This window comes from Aotus nancymaae, unplaced genomic scaffold (genome assembly GCF_030222135.1).
Source record: "Aotus nancymaae isolate 86718 unplaced genomic scaffold, 86718_ANA_hifiasm-v0.15.2.pri h1tg000036l, whole genome shotgun sequence".
Classification (NCBI taxonomy): Eukaryota; Metazoa; Chordata; class Mammalia; order Primates; family Aotidae; genus Aotus; species Aotus nancymaae.
Window position 1 is genome coordinate 46,617,019 of NW_026988450.1, and position 19,108 is coordinate 46,636,126.

At 36.3% G+C, this 19,108-nt stretch overlaps 2 pseudogenes; both read right to left on the minus strand.

The window, feature by feature from the left end:
- Positions 1–18,848, minus strand: part of LOC135278037 (cAMP-dependent protein kinase catalytic subunit gamma-like) — a 28,558-nt pseudogene extending 9,710 nt beyond the window's left edge.
- Positions 4,914–5,026, minus strand: LOC135278150 (U6 spliceosomal RNA; annotated as a pseudogene).
- Positions 18,849–19,108: the final 260 nt, after the last annotated feature.

Consider the following 19,108-nt stretch of genomic DNA (forward strand, 5'->3'; position numbering starts at 1 on the left):
GTCATCCTTTAGTTGGCAGCTTAAATACCATACTCAGAGAGGTCTTCTCTGACCACAGATTTCGATTCCTCTCCCATTCCCCTCCCATTCCGATCCTAACTACAAACTTCCTTGATAACTTCTAACATTTTCTATTTTCTTCATAGAAAGCATTTATAGTGAGAAGTATTTGCTCTTTCTTTCTTTTTCTGTTCCTACTACTATAGCATAAGATCTCATCTTGTATATTCAGTGTCTCACTGACTAGCACAGTTTGTGATCTATAACCAAAATAAATTCTACGTCCAAGCAGTTAAAATTTCATCAGAAGGTCTCATGTGCCAAACCACTGTGTTCCTATAGGACATCTTCAGTCGTAGTAGCCTGCTGAAACTGAACACACCCCTACCCCAAATTTAAAATCCTCATGCCTTTTCCTTCTTTCCCATTGTTTTCTTGATGCTATTGCCATTTTATCTCCTTCAGGTTTACAAAAATTTTCCTTGAGTTTTACTAAGTCACTGAATACTGCTGTGATCATTTTGTCTCACATGTGTAAACATATTTTCCAGTTTACAAATGTTTTTACATTTCCCACTACTTTTGTTCATCACACATACCTGAGAGGTACCATTAGTACCATTTTTATGAACGAGGTCAATGACAAAGAATTTTTCCCAAGGTCCCATACCTAGTAAGTGGCAGAACCAGGATGCTAACATGTCTTTTGACTTCTGTTGGTGCTGATAAAACTATGCACCAGCTGCTTCTAGTGAAAAGTCACATCCCTCCCATTTCTCTCCACAGTCATAACATTAGAATACACCATTATTATTTTATACTTCTGCTGCTATGAGTGGCTGCCACAAAAGTACTCAGTGTGTTCTGTTTTTGAGAATGACTTCCACTTACTACAACACTAAATTGTTGTTATTACAGTCCCACATAGTTACTACTCTCCATGTTTTTTTCTTAACCAAAAATGTTCACTGTAGATCTATATTGGACAATCAAAATACATAAATATGCTAAAATCGCAGTATTATCTTTTCAAGTTCCAATTTCAATAAAAATTTATGATTGAAACTGTTTCTCTCTAACCCTCCTTATGATTTTGCACATCCAGATATACCACAGAATGATACATTGGCCACAGCTTAACCTGAAATAATTCTGTAGATTTTAGATAAACTTATTTTCAGAACACAAAGTGATTTTTCGCACATTCTAAACTTTATTTTTCTGGCACTACACTACACTTGCTTCTTAAATGAATCATGCAAATTAGCAGAATTATACTATGAAGCAGTAATTTACTTAGCACATAATTATTAATTATGAGCTAAACCAAGTAATTCATTATGGGCATATGCAGGAGATAATTATTTGCATAAATCACTTCTTGTGGGGGCAAATGAGAATTTAGTTTATAGTGGTACCTTATTTAAGTGGGTTGGCATTGCAAATAGTATTAGTTGCTTTTATTCTGTTTGTCAAAAAGATAAAAATAAGTATATAAATTCAGCTTTTCCAAAGAAAAGGAAAAAAAAGAGTAAATCTTATGGGCAATAATTGTTGAAAGCCACACATAGATAACTAAAGAGAAAGGTGTAACTAAATTTGCTGACAATAAAGACACAGATGGACTGAAAGACCAGTCAATAAAGAAATAAGATCTGTGAGAAAAAAATTAGGTGGGGATAAATCATTTTTAAAATGTGAGGATGAAGGAAGAAACAACAAAGAAGCCTAATTAGTCTATTTAGTATGAGCTTCAGCCAAGAGAGAAAAGAAACAACATGATGATGTACAATAAAGTACATGGAGAAACAGATATGTAACAGAGCCTTTTGTTCCTTTCTAGCCCTAACGATACAGGTTAATACTTATGCTACAATAAGTTTTTTAAAAATATTTCTGTGATACAGAGTTGAATTTTATTACTATAAAACATTCAGTTAGCTAGCCATGGTCATCTACCAGTACCTGAAAGACGGTTATTATTACAGAGAGGGAAAACTAGAACTTTCCATCAACTTTCCACCTAGAGAAAGAATTGGTCACTAGAATTCTAAAGAGTAATGCATGACTTACAAAGGCCTATTTATTAGAGCATGAGTTGGGGCTAATAAAATGTTTAAGAAATTTTAGTCTAAAATCATAATCTAAGATTCCAGTTGAATTATAGAAAATATATTGTAACTCTGCTATTAATGACCTATTTCTAATTTATTTCCTTTTTATTTATGGCATAGTTCCTCAAATAACACATCAAAACTTAGACATCCTGAAACATTAAAAAAAATACAAATATAAGCAATATTTTTTAACTGCAGTATTTAATCAATAGATACATTATGTACATTACTTATAACATTCCATTATATAAAAATTTATTCATCTATTTATTCAGATTAAACAACTAACTATTAAGGCTCAATGTGGCAACTCATGCCTGTAACCCCAGCACTTTGAGAGGCTGAGGTGGGCATATCACGTAAGTCCAACAGTTAAAGGCCAGCCTGGGCAACAAGGTAAAATCCCATCTCTACAAAAAATACAAAACTCAGCCATGCATGATGACAAAGGCCTACAGTCGCAGCTACTTGGATGGCTGAGGTGGGAGGATCACCAGAGGCCAGGAAGTGGAGACTGCAGTGAGCCAAGATCCCACCACTGCACTCCAGCCTGGGTGACAGAGTGAAACTCCATCTCGAAAAAGCAACAATTACAATGCTTCTTACATGGAACACTGTATGCCAGGTACTCCAGGATACACACGAATATGTCTGTGACCTCCAGTAGCTCGTAGTATGCTACTACCAACTTCAAATGATTATTTAAACAATTAAGTATAAAAATTTCTGAAATTTTCAATTTCCAAATGTAATATAAAGACTTTGAGTGGATATTTTAAATAAACTACAATGACAAAATTATGGTGTTAAAGTCTTACCATATTGGTATTAAGAGTCTGCTTATATAACTGGTTATTTGCAGTAAAATACATGTTATTCATTAGATGAAATGTTTTACATATACCCTTTATGGACAACTTATAAAACACACAAAAATCCATTTGTAATACAAATTTTGATAACATAAATTGAAATTTCTACAATTTATATTTTTAAAGCAGATACAATCTGGTTATGTTGCCCAGGCTGTTCTCAAACTCCTGGGCTCAAGCAATCCTCCTGCCTCAAACCCCCAAGTAGCTGGGACTACAGGTGTACACCACCACACCCAGCTAGTTTTCTACAAATTTTAATATTATTTTAGTCTCACTACAGAACTAATAAGTAGAAAAAAAAATCTCTCCTAAAAACTGTATGATACCAAAATAGTAAGTGTCCAAAAAAAGCTATATGCTATGTGCTGTACAGTTTTGCCAATAAAAGGTACCAGGGAGATTCCATGATAACTATAAGTAATTTGATTCACTGAAGATTTATACAGGCATAAATATTATGAAAGTAACATCTAGTATGATTTAAAAGCCAACATTAATATTTATCCATATAAACCTTAACCAAATTTTATATTTCCTTTATTGGGGAAAGCATTTTCTAATGTGATTCTCCTGTCACTATGTTTTTTTTTTTTTTTTTGAGACAGAGTTTCACTCTTGTTACCCAGGCTGGAGTGCAATGGTGCGATCTCGGCTCACCGCAACCTCTGCCTCCTGGATTCAAGCAATTCTCCTGCCTCAGCCTCCTGAGTAGCTGGGACTACAGGCGCGCGCCACCATGCCCAGCTAATTTTTGTATTTTTAGTAGAGACGGGGTTTCACCATGTTGACCAGGATGGTCTCGATCTCTTGACCTCGTGATCCACCCGCCTCGGCCTCCCAAAGTGCTGGGATTACAGGCGTGAGCCACCGTGCCCGGCCACATATTAAATTCTTAAACCATTTCAGGCAATATCAGCACTAATACCAGAACTAATTTCTGTCCCATACACTTCAAAATTTTAAGCTTTACAAGTTTATTAACCTTTTAATTAAAGAAAAAAAAAGTGAAGTACTCATAAATGGAGGGAGCACAGCTCAGTACATTAACTATAGGTAGCTGGACATCGTGTAAAGTGTCCTGCACTCAGAACAAGTCCTTGCTCTGTAACCAGTAGGTATTTGTGTTCAGACAAGTTGCTTCTCTTAGGTTCCATGGTTTCTTCTAAAAAATAAGGATTTTGCTACCTTACTTCACTACGTTGTTAGGAAGATGTAATGAGATTGCATGCTTAAATGTTCAGAGAAATAGTAAAGCAATGGAATAACTTATTCTTGAACTTTATGGCTGAAACAATTTTGGAGTCCCAAATAAAGCCTCGTGTGTTTTTCCATAGGTTCTAATATTCAAATGTTGCAGTTTTCATAAAATGTTATTAAGTGCTAATTTTGTTTACTGGTTGTATTGTGGCTTGTAATCCAGGGCATTTTAGCTAATTCATAACTTATAACTAAATTTATGTATATTATCTCATTAAAATAGATAACGTAATTGTCCCCTATTACTCAGCTCATCAATCATACCAAAAGCAGAAAATTAACAGGTGTCAAAACCTGGCTTGGACAACCACCACTCCTTCTCTACCTCTTCAAACTGAGCCAGCACATCTGTGCTAAGATGCTGGATCTTCATGGTCCTCTCCAACTAACATACAAGAAAAACACCCTGCTTTTACTGTTTTTCAGGTTTATGAAGGAATGCAAGTTGACAATTTCCCATTTCCAAGACATGTACTAACAACATATTTGCATGTAACATCCCATATGTTACTCAGCTCTGTTCTCATTACATACATCACCGTACATCAGTTGTTTTATAGTAATAATCACAATTTTAATCTCAGGTATCTCCTGTTTTGGTTTGACTCACACTGCTTTCCTTTGAGCTGGTCAACAAATAGTCAAATGACCTACTGGGGCAATGCAAAATATGGAATGCTATATGAATTTGTGTGCCATCCCTAGGCAGCAGCCATGCTTATGCTTATCTGCTCTCTATTGATCCAATTTTAAAGCATATGCTGCTGAAAGAAGTACAAAGCCCTGTTTTATACATGGATACTCATGAGTCATAGAAGACGCTTAGCTCTGTTAAATCCAACTCAATTTTATTGACTGGCTTGCTGTGAGGTAGAACTTTAAAATATATTTAAAACTTGAGGTAGAGATGAAAGTACCTGGGAGATTTTTATTATTGTAGAAATTGATTACTTGAGAGGCCAGTTGGTTCCCAATCCTCTGTGGAAAGATAACATGGAACCTTCTGCTATCTAAACAAAGCTGCTGCACAGGATATAAAAAAGCCTCAAGATACAAATCTGATAGCAAAAGGGAAAGGGAACTCTAACCTCTTCCTGCAACACTATTTTAACACCTCTGACTGGTGGGAACAATCTCAACTAATACTTGTCAGAGAAAAGACCAACAGGGGTCTCAAAGGATAACTTACCATGAAGGCCTAGCCTAAGTCTAGCTGAGATGTGGGCTCCAAATCATGTTTTTAGTGTAGGGGAAGCATCAATCTGCTCACTACTTGTGTGGGTAAAGCTAGGATGCCTGGCTCCCAGAGCAGGGTGCTGGGAACAATGGCTGAGCATAAGTACATAAACTAAAAAACACCATAGCTTTGAACTCTATGTATGAATCACCATGAAAACTGAAGGGTCTGAATCAGTGAATGCATCCTGGTGGCAAAGGTCAATCATTATCAGATTGCAGGATCAGTTACAAATGACAACAACACAGCAAGTGAATCCATGGAAACAACAGAATAATTAGAATGGCCTATTTTCCCCCTTCTGACTTGTAAAGAAAGATTGCCTTCCTTAGACTTAGAAAACACCTTAGCTTCTTGGAAAATTCAAAGAAGGAAGACACAGGAGATAGCCCCAGAGGACAATACAAGATTTTCTGCTAAATTGAACATTTCAAGACCCAATAACTCATTAGAAAAGTCAGGGCAGGTATGGTAGCTAGCACTTTGAGAGGCTGAGGCAGGAGGATTACTTATGTTCAGGAGTTCAAAACCAGCCTAGGCAACATAGTGAGACCATGCCTCTCCAAAAAAAAAGAAGATGAAGAAGTAGAAGAAGAAAGAAATGAGGCCGGGCGCGGTGGCTCAAGCCTGTAATCCCAGCACTTTGGGAGGCCGAGGCGGGTGGATCACGAGGTCAAGAGATCGAGACCATCCTGGTCAACATTGTGAAACCCCGTCTCTACTAATACAAAAAAATTAGCTGGACATGGTGGCGCGTGCCTGTAATCCCAGCTACTCAGGAAGCTGAGGCAGGAGAATTGCCTGAACCCAGGAGGCGGAGGTTGCGGTGAGCCGAGATCGCGCCATTGCACTCCAGCCTGGGTAACGAGAGCGAAACTCCGTCTCAAAAAAAAAAAAAAAAAAAAAAAAAAAAAAGAAATGAAGAAAAAAGAAGTCAAAGATTTGTCTCTATTTTTATCTGATGCATGGGATTATACTTAGAATAAAATGAACCACCACATTGAGATCCCTAGGGATAAAGGTCTTAAAAGTCCTGAAAGAATCTTACATTCTACTTCTAACTAATCTAGCCTTCTGCTTGATTTCCATCTAAAAAGTGGACTAACTCTTGCTATTTCAAACTACCTGAACCAAACTATGAACTCTCACCTGATGTATAAGATTCAATGGTTGCAATTATTTTAAACATCAGTTTAGTATTAACTGGCCTTTTAATACAAACACTTACCTTGTCAAACCACGATAAATAGCATAATCTTCTGCATCTCATACACACATAACTTGAGTAAAGACATTAATATTTTGCTGAAGAAAAATATTGACAATACCTGATGAGCCATAATGTACAGGAAGCATGAAGGCTGTTCTAAAATAACAAAGAAATAACCCATTCAAGAACTTTAATAAAGTCATTACTAAACAGCTAGTTTGATACACTCTATCAATTTAATATCCTGCCTGTCAATGTAGACATAATAACCATTTACATGTACTAGCTTGTGTCCATAAGCATCCTGGGTGCTCAAGTGTTCATCTTTGTAAATTATCACCAAGGCTAAAAGAAAGGAATGACAAGGAAGTCTCTTGTTCCACTGGGGTATGACATAGTACAAGTTGCTAACTTATAGTCCCTTGATGGCCAAGAAAATGTGCTGAGGTCATTTATCTAAAGTAGGCAAAGATTTAAATGAAGATTTCCCCATTGCTTTCCTAGTCTGATATATTGTAATTCATATCAGCTAGGAGTCAGATAAGAGCTATCTACAGCCTGAAAACAATAACTAATAATAACAACAATAATGGCAATACTAGCAGTCATAAACTAAAAAGTCCACACTTCAAAAATTAATAAAATACAAAAACCTTTAGCTAATGTTAGATTACAAGACCAAAAACATCAGGTTACAAATAACAAACACTCTATATTATAAGAGAAATTGAATCCTACTATATGTTCTTTATGTTGCTTAGTCCAAATATTTTCTTTTCTACCTGAGATTGATTTTTTTTACTATATGTCAATAATTATGTTAATCTTATTAATATTTCTGACTTAAGTGACTCCACTCTAGAACACTCAGGTTTTCATTTTAAACAAAAATGACTGTACTGTCTCAGCCTATCAACAGTATGTACATTTGCTTGTTTTTTCACTAAAAATTCCACCATTTGCTGTCTCTTGCAAATTACAGCAAATAAACTGGTGTGTTTCCATCCTATAAAACAGGACAAAAAATTTCAAAAAATTACAAATTTCTCAAATGAAATAAACATCTTCTCTAAGATGTTTGAACTTCAACATACAATATAGAAAGGAAGTAAATGAAAACCAGTCCCTTCCTTCTCACTCCTCTGTGCTCTGCCTCCCCACATTAACTGTGGTGATCACCAAAACTCCCTTCAAACATACCAGTCCCAAGAATCCTTGCTTTGATCCCAGCACTTAGTATGGTATATTTTAATCACTTTATTGTTTCCCACTGAAACCAAGAGCTTCTTGAGGGTAAGGCCTGTATCTTTTATCTCTATAGCCCCCAAAACCTAAAACATATTAGCAAATACTTTAAGTTTTTTACATAAATTAATGATCTAAATTGTTATCTCTAGAGCACTGTTTCTTAAACTATATTCCAAAGAATATTTGCTTATTGTAACCCGAGAGGCTCTATGACAATCTGCATATGAGAAGTATTACAAAACTGTATTTTCTATCCAGTAATCAAGAAATCTCTTTAACTTTACCTAATACTCATTTGACAATACTTTTCATGGCAAATATTAACATTTAAGAAATTAAGAGTTTCAGAGATACAGTTTCCAGAGCTTCCCAATACAGTTGGAAGTTTCCTCTGGGTGGTACAAACTTGCTTGATTCATTTCTATCAATGATGTTAGGATCCCAGATGCCAATATCAGGCACTCCTGCTCCAAATGGGTCACTAAGGAAATGAACTCTGAATTAAAAGTGACTGGCTTCAAATGTACATATTTTCCATATTATTAAATAGTCCATGGGTTTCTTTTAATACAAGAGAACAGATTTTTATCTTAACTGTTACAAAGCTAACTATGTTCTGTGTAAGAGAGAGAGGTTTAAAAAACTTAAAAAAAAAAATATATATATATATATAAACAAAGCCCAGTAAGAAATTATATTCTCAATTATAATGGTAATGCTGGAACCCTAAAGCAACTCTACTTTTTAAATCCATTTTTATTGGTTTCCATTTAAATGGCTATTTAAAATTATTTTTTATTTTAGGCTAAATATAAAGCAAATACAAATATAATGGCTTATCAATAAAAGTTCTTATACTGATCCATATGGGTTATTTCTAGCATAATAAAAGTCAATAAGTCACTTGCATTTTTAAGGAAGACTGCTGAGGAGAAAGATATAATGTCTGCAATATTCATAAACTATCCAACTACAACCAGGAATAACCTATAAAAACTTGTAGGCATTCATATGGGAAGATGATCATTTGTGGTATAGATAAAGAAAAAGAGTTTTAAACTAAATTCTAAAATTCAACCCCATAACTGAGGGATTTATATGAGCTATAGACTATATATTATAAACAAATACACATTGACTTAAAAGCCTTGAAATCTTTATCAAAATATACTACAACATAGGAGTTGTAAACTCAAATACTTACAAGGACAAAGGAAGGTTATCTGAGTAAGGAAAGTACTGATGTGGGCACAGGAGCAAACTGGAGAATATGCGCCTTTTATAAAGAAGCATCCTCTGCACAGCAGGCCAACAGTGATAGAAACTCAGGGGACACCATACTTTATTTTTTAAGACAAGTCTGAAGTCCAGATTTCTGCATAAGTGTTCTAAATTTTATGTTGACTCAATTTATAGATGCAAACAAATCTGTGCACATTGAGAATACAGCCCTTTTGTTTTTATATTTGTTATCAATGTGTAACTAAATGGTTTTGTATAATCCAAGTATTTGTAAGAAAAATATTTTCTTTCTCTAGTATCATGTTTTACCAAAAACATCAGGCCCTCATATATAATAAAAATTGCTGTTAAGACTCATAATACCCACTTCAAGAATTTTTCCAACATATATTCATTTACAATCTATTTGTATATAATTTTCCCAGATTGTTAGCCAAATAGATAATTTATATGACTGCCAAAACTAAATTATTAAAATAATTTTCCTATGGAAATACTTTTAATCAAAAGAATTTTGATTTATATCAAATTTATATCAACTTCATGGATTTCAGTGTGTAAAGCTGACATCCTGGTTATGCTAAAGATCTATAAACTTAACAGACATACTGAGATAGTTCATAATACAACTTCAACTAAAAAAAAAAATTTAGAGTTGGCTATTATTTTAATTGAGAAAACCCAACTTGTAATGAACATTTGTTGACACATAATCACCTGAATGGTGACAAAGGGACATGAAATCATTAAAGAGTCAGCTTCTACTTATTGAAAGATTAACCATAAGCAAATTTTTAAAAATTCTCTAAATGGCAGTGAATGATTAATGGTGGGAAAAAAGGGTGTTATTCTGTAAGCTGAGAGATACTGCCAATAATATTCCGTAAGCTGAGAGATACTGCCAATAATATTCCGTTTCACTTCCCAGTCACAGATAGAGAAAAACAGGTAAGTCAGGCTAATCTTATTGAAAAGTAGAACTTTGAAGAAAGCAGCACTTAGCAAACGTCAACTCTTCTAGAGATTTTTTATATTTTTTGAGATACAGAAATGTATATATTGCACTTATCTATTCTGGGGTTCTTAAACAGGAGTGTATCCAAACCTGGAGGTTTTGTTTGTTTGTTTGTTTGCTGTTATTGTGGTTAGAGATAAGAGTCTCACTATGTTGCTCAAGCTGGACTCAAACTCCTAGGCTCAAGCTGGGACTAACGGAACATGCCACTGTGGCCAGCTTCAAGAAAACATTTTTAAACATACACATTCAGGCCTTATTAGATCTATTACATCAAAAGCTTCAGGGGAAAGCCTAAAATTTTAGATTTTTAACAAAATTTGTTCAGGTCACTATAATGTACAATTCTGAGAATTAGTGCAGCAGGCAATCACTTCAGTCTCCTCTCTCACCCACATGGCTAATTCCTTTTATCAGTTGTAGATGTGGCCAAAAAAGGAAAAGAGTAAGAGATAGAGTCATTTATTAAACCTACATTTAATTTTCATGGGTATGAGTAGAACAGGGACAAATAAAATCCAACTTTATTTTGCTATTAATAAGCTCCTTATCTCCCACCTTTCCATCAAGACATTCTAGATTTGAGAAGAAAGTTTAGACTCTTAGATCTAAGTGGCTGTTTCGCCTGGATGGGTAATAAGTCAGTTAATAATTTGTTTCATCTTCTGTTGAAGTGTTTCTCATTTTGTCACCACATACTCACTGTCCATATGGTTTCCTCAGAGTCCTCCTAAAATTAATCTCTAGGCAAGTTTCAACTCACTCTCTTTTTCAAACCAAAATTTATTAGCCTCACAGCTAAAGAGCACCTTGTCTCAACATATAAACTGGAAGAACAACAAACGAAAAAAAAACCTTTTCTTGGCATTTTTCCTTGTTACCTAATTTCCAGGTGACCTGCGTATTCCTGATGGCTCTCCTTTTCCCTTCACATTTGTCCCCCTTAAGCCTCGCCACTGAGAGATGATATATCAGGTTTTTAGAAAATTGTCAGCAGCAGCAAGATGTCTATTTATTCTAAGTTGCTTTTGTTTTGTTTGAGTTTTAAGATAAAGCCTATTTTCAAGGCATATTTTCTTTCCTGTGTTGTTTTACATTAATTAGGAAAAAAAAAACCCTGCATTTAAAAAAAACTTGGAAAGGTTTTACCTTTAAGAAATATACAAATATTTTCCAAAGTGTATTTTAAAAAGTTGTGCCCTTTAATGCTTCTTTCAAAGTATCATTATTTGAAATACAATTTTAGACAATTAAGTTATTTCAAAATAACTTGATTTGTTTGCATTTAGTGAATGCTTGAGCTTCCAAATATAAAAAATTGACCCTTACCTATGTCAAGGTTAAAACAAATATTTTGAAAAGAAAGTTGATGGATCTACATCTTGTCCATTGCTTCAACATTTGCATCATGAGAAAGCAGTTTTTCTGCCAGTAACATACTCTCATTATACCCAGCATAATGGAGAGCAGTGATGTCATAGATATCCTTAAGATGTGGGTTGGTGCCATGTTTCAGCAGAATGATGGCACAAGTCTCTTCCTGGCAATGTACAGCCTGTCCATATTAGATCAAGAAATAGATTGTAAATTCTAAGAATTCAAAATACACATTCCACAGGTTTCACCAACTAGTCATATTTAAATAAGATACATTTATTTTAATTATATATATATAAATCAAACTCATGTCATGCTGAAAGAGTTGGCGACTATATACCTATATTAAAGGTCTTCTGTTTTGCTTGTCACAAATGTCAACTTGGCATTTTCTGTTCACCAGGAGAGTGATCACTTCCACACAGCCACTGGCACAGGCCAAATGTAGAGCAGTAGTACAAGAGTAAGAGGACCTTTTAGGAAACTGTAGTGCAATATCTTAAAACATACAGTCGTTCATGTAATTGTAAACATCGAATAGCATGTTTTTCCTCTTCCTTATTTTTCTTGAAGAAAGTACAATCTCATTAGCTTTTATTGCTCACCAACTTAATGAAAACAGCAGCCTATTTGAATAGAAAGAGCTCAGCCTTTGGATTCAGTTCAACTAGGGTTTCAGTCCTACTTTAAACTCTGTCATTTACCAGCTATTACTTAGCCTTTCTGTGCCTCAACTTCCTCATTAATAAAAACAACAGTAATAGCTATCTCATAGGACATCATGATGCTTAAATGAGAAACTATGTAAAGTATTTAAAATAGTTCCTAAAGCAACAACTCAAAATTGTTAGATTTTTGTTTTTTGAGACAAAGTCTCACTCTTTTGCCCAGGCTGGAGTGCAATGGTGTAATCATACTTCACTGTAGCATGGAACTCCTGGGCTCAAGCAATCCTCCATACTCAGCTTCCTGAGTAGCTGGGACTACAGATGTGCACCAGCATGTCCAGCTACTAATTTAAATTTTTATGTAGAGCGAGAATCTCATTTTATTGTTCAGGCTGGTCTCAAACTCCTGGCATCAAGCGATCCTCCCATCTCAGCCTCCCAGAGTTCTGGGATTATTTCTATTACTACTACCTAAAACAAATTTAATTAAGTAAAATAATACAATTATACCTACTTTGCAGGATGACTTAAAGAATAGGTCACATTTTAACACCTTGATATTTGAATGCCACTTATAATTCATGATTTATTACAATTATAATTGGTAGCATTTTAAAAATTATTTTATATTGATATATATAATAGTGGGGCATCACACAACCCATGAGTCCTTACATTAAGTAACATACGGTATACACAGCAGGTCTAGGGCAGTTCTAGGGATATAACCAACACTTAAATACATTTCAGTTCTTAAAGTCACTATGGGGAAAAAACACTGAAATAACAGTAACTTTTTTTTAAACAAATTAATTCTTGGATTTTTCAAACAACTTGAAGCCAAAGGAAACTCATAATTCAAATAAATACGTATGGATCATTTAATTCAGTACTTATATTTAGAGAATATATGCAACTCAGACTTTCCTATGATTAATATTAGTGTTTAAGACTGATAAACTTTTGAAAGGGCAGTTAAAGGTTATCTTCTACTATTTTCTAACTTCAGAAATTCTTTTGTTTGAAAGATGGGAGATAAAGTTTAAACGAGATTAAGTCCTAATATCCCTCCCCATTTCAAATCTCTCTGCTTGTGCAGACAGCGCAGGTCAACATTAAGTTTTTAAGGATGGAAGTGTCCTGAGAGATAGTAGAATATGTCTGCTACATAATAGGTACTCAGGTTATGTTTGATGAATAAATTGAATGAAAGAATGGAGAAATACAGATGGGGAGTTAATTTTTAAATAAACTCCTATAAAGCAGTATTTTTGCAATAGTAATCATTTGTATGTTATTTTTACTTTCAAAGAATAAAAGTAAAATGAAATGATTAATCTATCATTGTTTGCATATATGAGATACATCTACATGTAAGAAAAATATATGTACATAATAAAATATATACATAAAATCTGGAGACAGATAAAAACATTCCCTTTTTATTTCTGAAGAGGCTAAAAGTTCAAAGATAATAACACAATAATAATAATGATGATGATAAAAAATAGAAAGTGAGAGATTATGTTTATCTGGGCAATATTCATATTCCTCTTCCCAAGAATTACTCCATTAATAATAAACTTGTACTAAAAGTGTTGTACATGCTCACTGCAGCAATCACAGATAAGAAAAACTTTACTTAAGGAGAGAGATCCAAGATGGCTGATGATTAGCAGCTCGGGCACGTACCTCCCAGTGAAAGCGCAAAGAACGAGAGGACGCCACACTTTCAGACGAATATTAGTTGCTCACGGATTACGAGATTCCCAGTGGAGGAGCTCCACGGGTCGCCAGGGCGACTCTTGTGGCCGGCGTGGCGGTTTTGCTGGTGCCTTAGCACGCCAGTTCTTGGTGCAGAGTCCGGATATTCCCGGGCAGAAAAGCACCATCAATCTTAACACCGCTGTTTTGGCCGGCTCAGTGGATTGCTCAGATTTTGGCGCAGGGAATCAACAAGTTGGACGTCAGAGACCCAGTTAGAAAGTCGGTAATTATAAAGACGACAGACGGACAAATATATAATGAAGGGAAGAAACCAGCGTAAAAAGGTAGAGAATACTCAAAATCAGAATGCCTCTCCCTCTACAGGGGATTGCAATTCCTCATCAGTAACGGAACAAGGCTTAATAGATTACACGGGTGTTCCAATAACAGAAGCAGGTTTCAAAACGTGGGTGATAAGAAACTTCTGTGAATTAAAAGAACTTATTCTAACCCAATGCAAAGAAACTAAGAACCTTGAAAAAAGGTTTGACGAAATGTTAATGAGAATGGACAATTTAGAGAAGAATATAAGTGAACTGATGGAGCTGAAAAACACAACACGAGAACTTCGCGAAGCATGCACAAGTTTAAACAGTCGAATTGATCAAGCAGAAGGAAGGATATCAGAAGTCGAGGACCAGCTCAGTGAAATGAAACGAGAAGACAAGAATGCAGAAAAAAGGATGAAAAGGAATGAGCAAAGTCTCCAGGAAATATGGGACTATGTGAAAAGACCTAATTTACGTTTGATAGGTGTACCTGAATGTGATGAAGAGAATGAATCCAAGTTGGAAAATACTCTTCAGGATATCATTCAGGAAAATTTTCCCAACCAGGCAAGGCAGGGTAATATTCAACTCCAGGTAATACAGAGAACACCACAAAGATATTCTTCAAGAAGACCAACCCCAAGGCACATAATTGCCAGATTTATTAGGGTTGAAATGAAGGAGAAAATACTAAGGGCAGTTAGAGAGAAAGTTCAGGTTACCCATAAAGGGAAACCTATCAGACTTACAGCAGATCTCTCAGCAGAAACCCTACAAGCCAGAAAAGAGTGGGGACCAATATTTAACATCCTTAAAGAAAAGAACTTTCAACCCAGAATTTCCTATCCAGCCAAACTAAGCTTTATGTGCGAAGGAAAAATTAAATTTTTTGCGAACAAACAAGTACTTAGAGAGTTCACCACCACCAGGCCTGCTTTACAAGAGCTTCTGAAAGAAGCACTATACATATAAAGGAACAACCAATATCAGCCTTTCCAAAAATATATCAAAAAGCAAAGAATTTTAACACAATAAAAAATTCACATCAACTAATGGGCAAAACAGCCAGCTAGCATCAAATGCTGGTATTAAACTTATATATATTTTAATTGGATAAAAAGCCAAAACCCATCGGTGTGCTGCATCCGGGCCCATCTTACATGAAACAATACACAAAGACTCAGCGAGAAGGAGGAAGATTTACCAATTGAACAGAGAGTAAAAATAAACTAATAAACAAAAAGCAGGAGATGCAATTCTCACCTCTGATAAAGTAGACTTTAAAGCAACAAAGATCAAAAGAGGCGAGGAATGACATTACATAATGGCAAAAGGATCAATGCAACAAGAAGAGCTAACGATTCTATAGATCAACGAGATAGAAAATTAACAAGGATATTCAGAACTTGAACTCAGACCCGGAACAAGTAAACTTAATAAATATTTATAGTACTCTCCACTTCAAATACACAAAACATACATTACCACCTCACACCTATTCCAAAGGTGACTATATAATTGGAAGTAAATCACTCCTCAGTAATCGCATAGCATTTCATAGGTTTAAATTAAATATTGGTTGGCTGTTTGTTTGTTATCTTCTTCCCTTATTCCTTCCTGACTACATCATTAAGTATAATTACCAGTATAAAAGAGGTTTTCAATACCCATTACTAAATTGCATTCTAGCCTGGGCAAGAAAGCAATACTCCCATTCTCTCTCCCTCTTTCTTTTCCTTCTCCCTCCTCCCCATTCTCTCTCTCTCTTTCTCTTCCTTTTTTCTCCTTCCTATTCTCTCTCTCTCTAAAAAAAAAAAAAAAAAAAAAAAAAGAAAAACTTTACTTAAAATGCAAATGCCCAGAAATTAGCAATGTTATCATATTTTGTGCACATTTTTTGTTAACACAAGACCATAGAATGTTTGTGTGTATGTATAATCAAACTGATCCTTTTTTCCTTGCTGGCTATAACAAAATACATCTTCATACATCAACGTACTTCTATATCTATTGTCACATTCAATGGTCACATATTATGCCATCCTATGGCTGCAACAGAAATTTATTTATAGAATTCATTCTATCTGTTCTTTTTAAAATAAGTGTTGGTGAAACGCCGTCTCTACTCAAAATACAGAAAATTAGCTGGGCATGGTGACGCGTGCCTGTAATCCCAGCTACTCAGGAGGCTGAGGCAGGAGAATTGCCTGAACCCAGGAGGCGGAGGTTGCGGTGAGCCGAGATCGCGCCATTGCACTCCAGCCTGGGTAACGAGCGAAACTCCGTCTCAAAAATAAAATAAAATAAGTGCTGCAAAAAACCAAGTGCATGTATCTCTACTTCCTAAGGGTATTTAAGTATAATGGAATTGATGGGCAAAGAGTATACACATTTTTAAAATGTAGTACTTACCACCAAATTGTCTATTTAAAAATTTATCAGCAACTTAAAGTTTAAGCAGCAGTACAAAACATCCTCACATATATTGTGGACAGAAAACAGTTTCATTCCTCTTTTAATTTAAATTCTTATACCAGGCCAGGCGCGGTAGCTCACGCCTGTAATCTCAGCACTTTGGGAGGCCGGGGCGGGTGGATCACGAGGTCAAGAGATCGAGACCATCCTGGTCAACATGGTGAAACCCCGTCTCTACTAAAAATACAAAAAATTAGCTGGGCATGGTGGCGCGTGCCTGTAATCCCAGCTACTCAGGAGGCTGAGGCAGGAGAATTGCCTGAACCCAGGAGGCTGAGGTTGCGGTGAGCCGAGATTGCGCCATTGCACTCCAGCCTGGGTAACAAGAGCGAAACTCCGTCTCAAAAAATAAATAAATAAATAAAATAAATTCTTATACCAGAAACGCAAAGGATTCTTTCCTATCTACATAAACTTGTAAATCTGCAAAAAAGTTCTTTGCCCACTTTTATTAGAGTTATTTGATTTGAAAGAATTTCCTATAAAATGAAGATGCACTTTTCATCTAATGTGTATATATAACTGATATACATATGACATTATATATATAATATGTATGCTATACATACCAGTACTATACATATCACATGATGTGTAATATAATGAATTCCCTGTAAAATGAAAACACTCTTCTCATCTGAATATATATAACATAGTAAATACTTTTCAAGTATGTTTTCTTTAATTTCTCATTTTTTTCTGATACACAGGCAGTTTTAATTTTCAGTTTGCTAAATCAACTTTCAAAATGCCAATCTCTGAGGTCATTCTTAGGAAAGCCTTTGTCAACATAAAATATACCTGTAAAATAAGCATTTGTGTTTTCTTCTGATACTTTTCTCAGTTGCATATGTAAAAGTTTCAATCTGTGTTCCAGCAGGCACTCATGTTTGTGATATAAAATTTCAGTTGTTTTCTTCAAAGAGTAGGCATTTTTTCATTAATAATTCATCCTTTCCTATTCATATCTGTTAACATTATCAATCCTTACATATATCTTATATCAGTGTTTCTGGATTTCCTATTCTGTTCCACGTATTTATCTGTATTTTCAGCTGTTATTAAACAATTACAGAAATTAATAGCACATTTTAAAATCTAGAGAAGCCAGTATTTTTTCAGTCCTTTATAAAATTACTTAAAATGTCATCACAATAGTAAAAGACAGCAGGTGTCATGCAAAAATGTTAAAACCTTGATATTTGCATTCGGTTTATGTAAAATTGATAAACACAGAAAGAGCTCACATTTTGAGAAAAATGTGTCTTCTCATTCAAGAACACAAAACCCACCTCCCACTTCCAAGTTTCCCTCTAAAACCCTTCAGTAAAGAACCGTCTATGTAAAACGGGCAGTTTTATCTGAGAAATTTTCGCCGACTGAAAATGACTCCCGGTATTTTTGATAGGGGAATGAGTTCTCTCAGTAGGGACCTCCTGTAATGTATAAAACACCATGTTTTAAACGTGAACGTCAAAAATAACAATGCTGTATATGCCTAACTTTGTGAGTTAAATCGCTCACATTCTCCACCAGGTGCTCCAGCTGGGGAATTAGGAGGGATAAAGCAGCTGAGGCTCATTTGGCTCCGCTGCTCCGAGGGTGCCCCGGCGCCTTCCCCCCTTTCCAGGGGGGAAGCCGGGCCTAGGGAACCCTCCCACCCCAGGCTGCCCACCCCAGGCTGGGCCCCGCTACCTGTGCGGCTTGTCCCGGACGTCCAGGTCTCCGCTCCTACGCGCCAGGCAGCTCCACCTCCGCGGCGTCGCCCCTGACAGCCGCCCTGTGGATCTTCCGTGGTTCTGCCTCCCGGATTCGGAGACCGGAAGCGGTGTAGACGCGGTCTAGGGAGCCCAGGACCTGAGGTTCTGCTCTGCCTTGGCCCCTGGCTCCCGAAGCCGAGGAACTTCTTCAAGGTGGTGACTTCTTCTCAAATCCCCAACAACCAGCTCCTGAGCTGCGGCTCCTCCCACCCCCACCCAGCGCCAACCTCCCATCTGCGAGCTCAGATCTGCTTTCTAGCCCAGAACCTGCGATTCAGCTGGGTCCATCACAGCCTTCAGCAGCAACACTCACAGCCTCCAACCTCTCAGACCGAGCGAGCCCCGCAAAGCCTTTAGCCGCGCGCCTGCGCCACGGTGGCCGCCCGGCTCCCGGAAGCCACTCCTACTCACGCGCAGGCAGGTGGGGCTGCAGCTCCGGGCCGGCGTCGCTGGGCTCTGGGTTCTCCTGGGCTCGCCCGGGCTGCTGGAAGACCACAGATGCAGGATCGCAGGCGCACATTTCATATCACAAACATGAGTTCCTAATGGAATATTACCAATCCTTACATATATCTCATATAATGGAGGAGG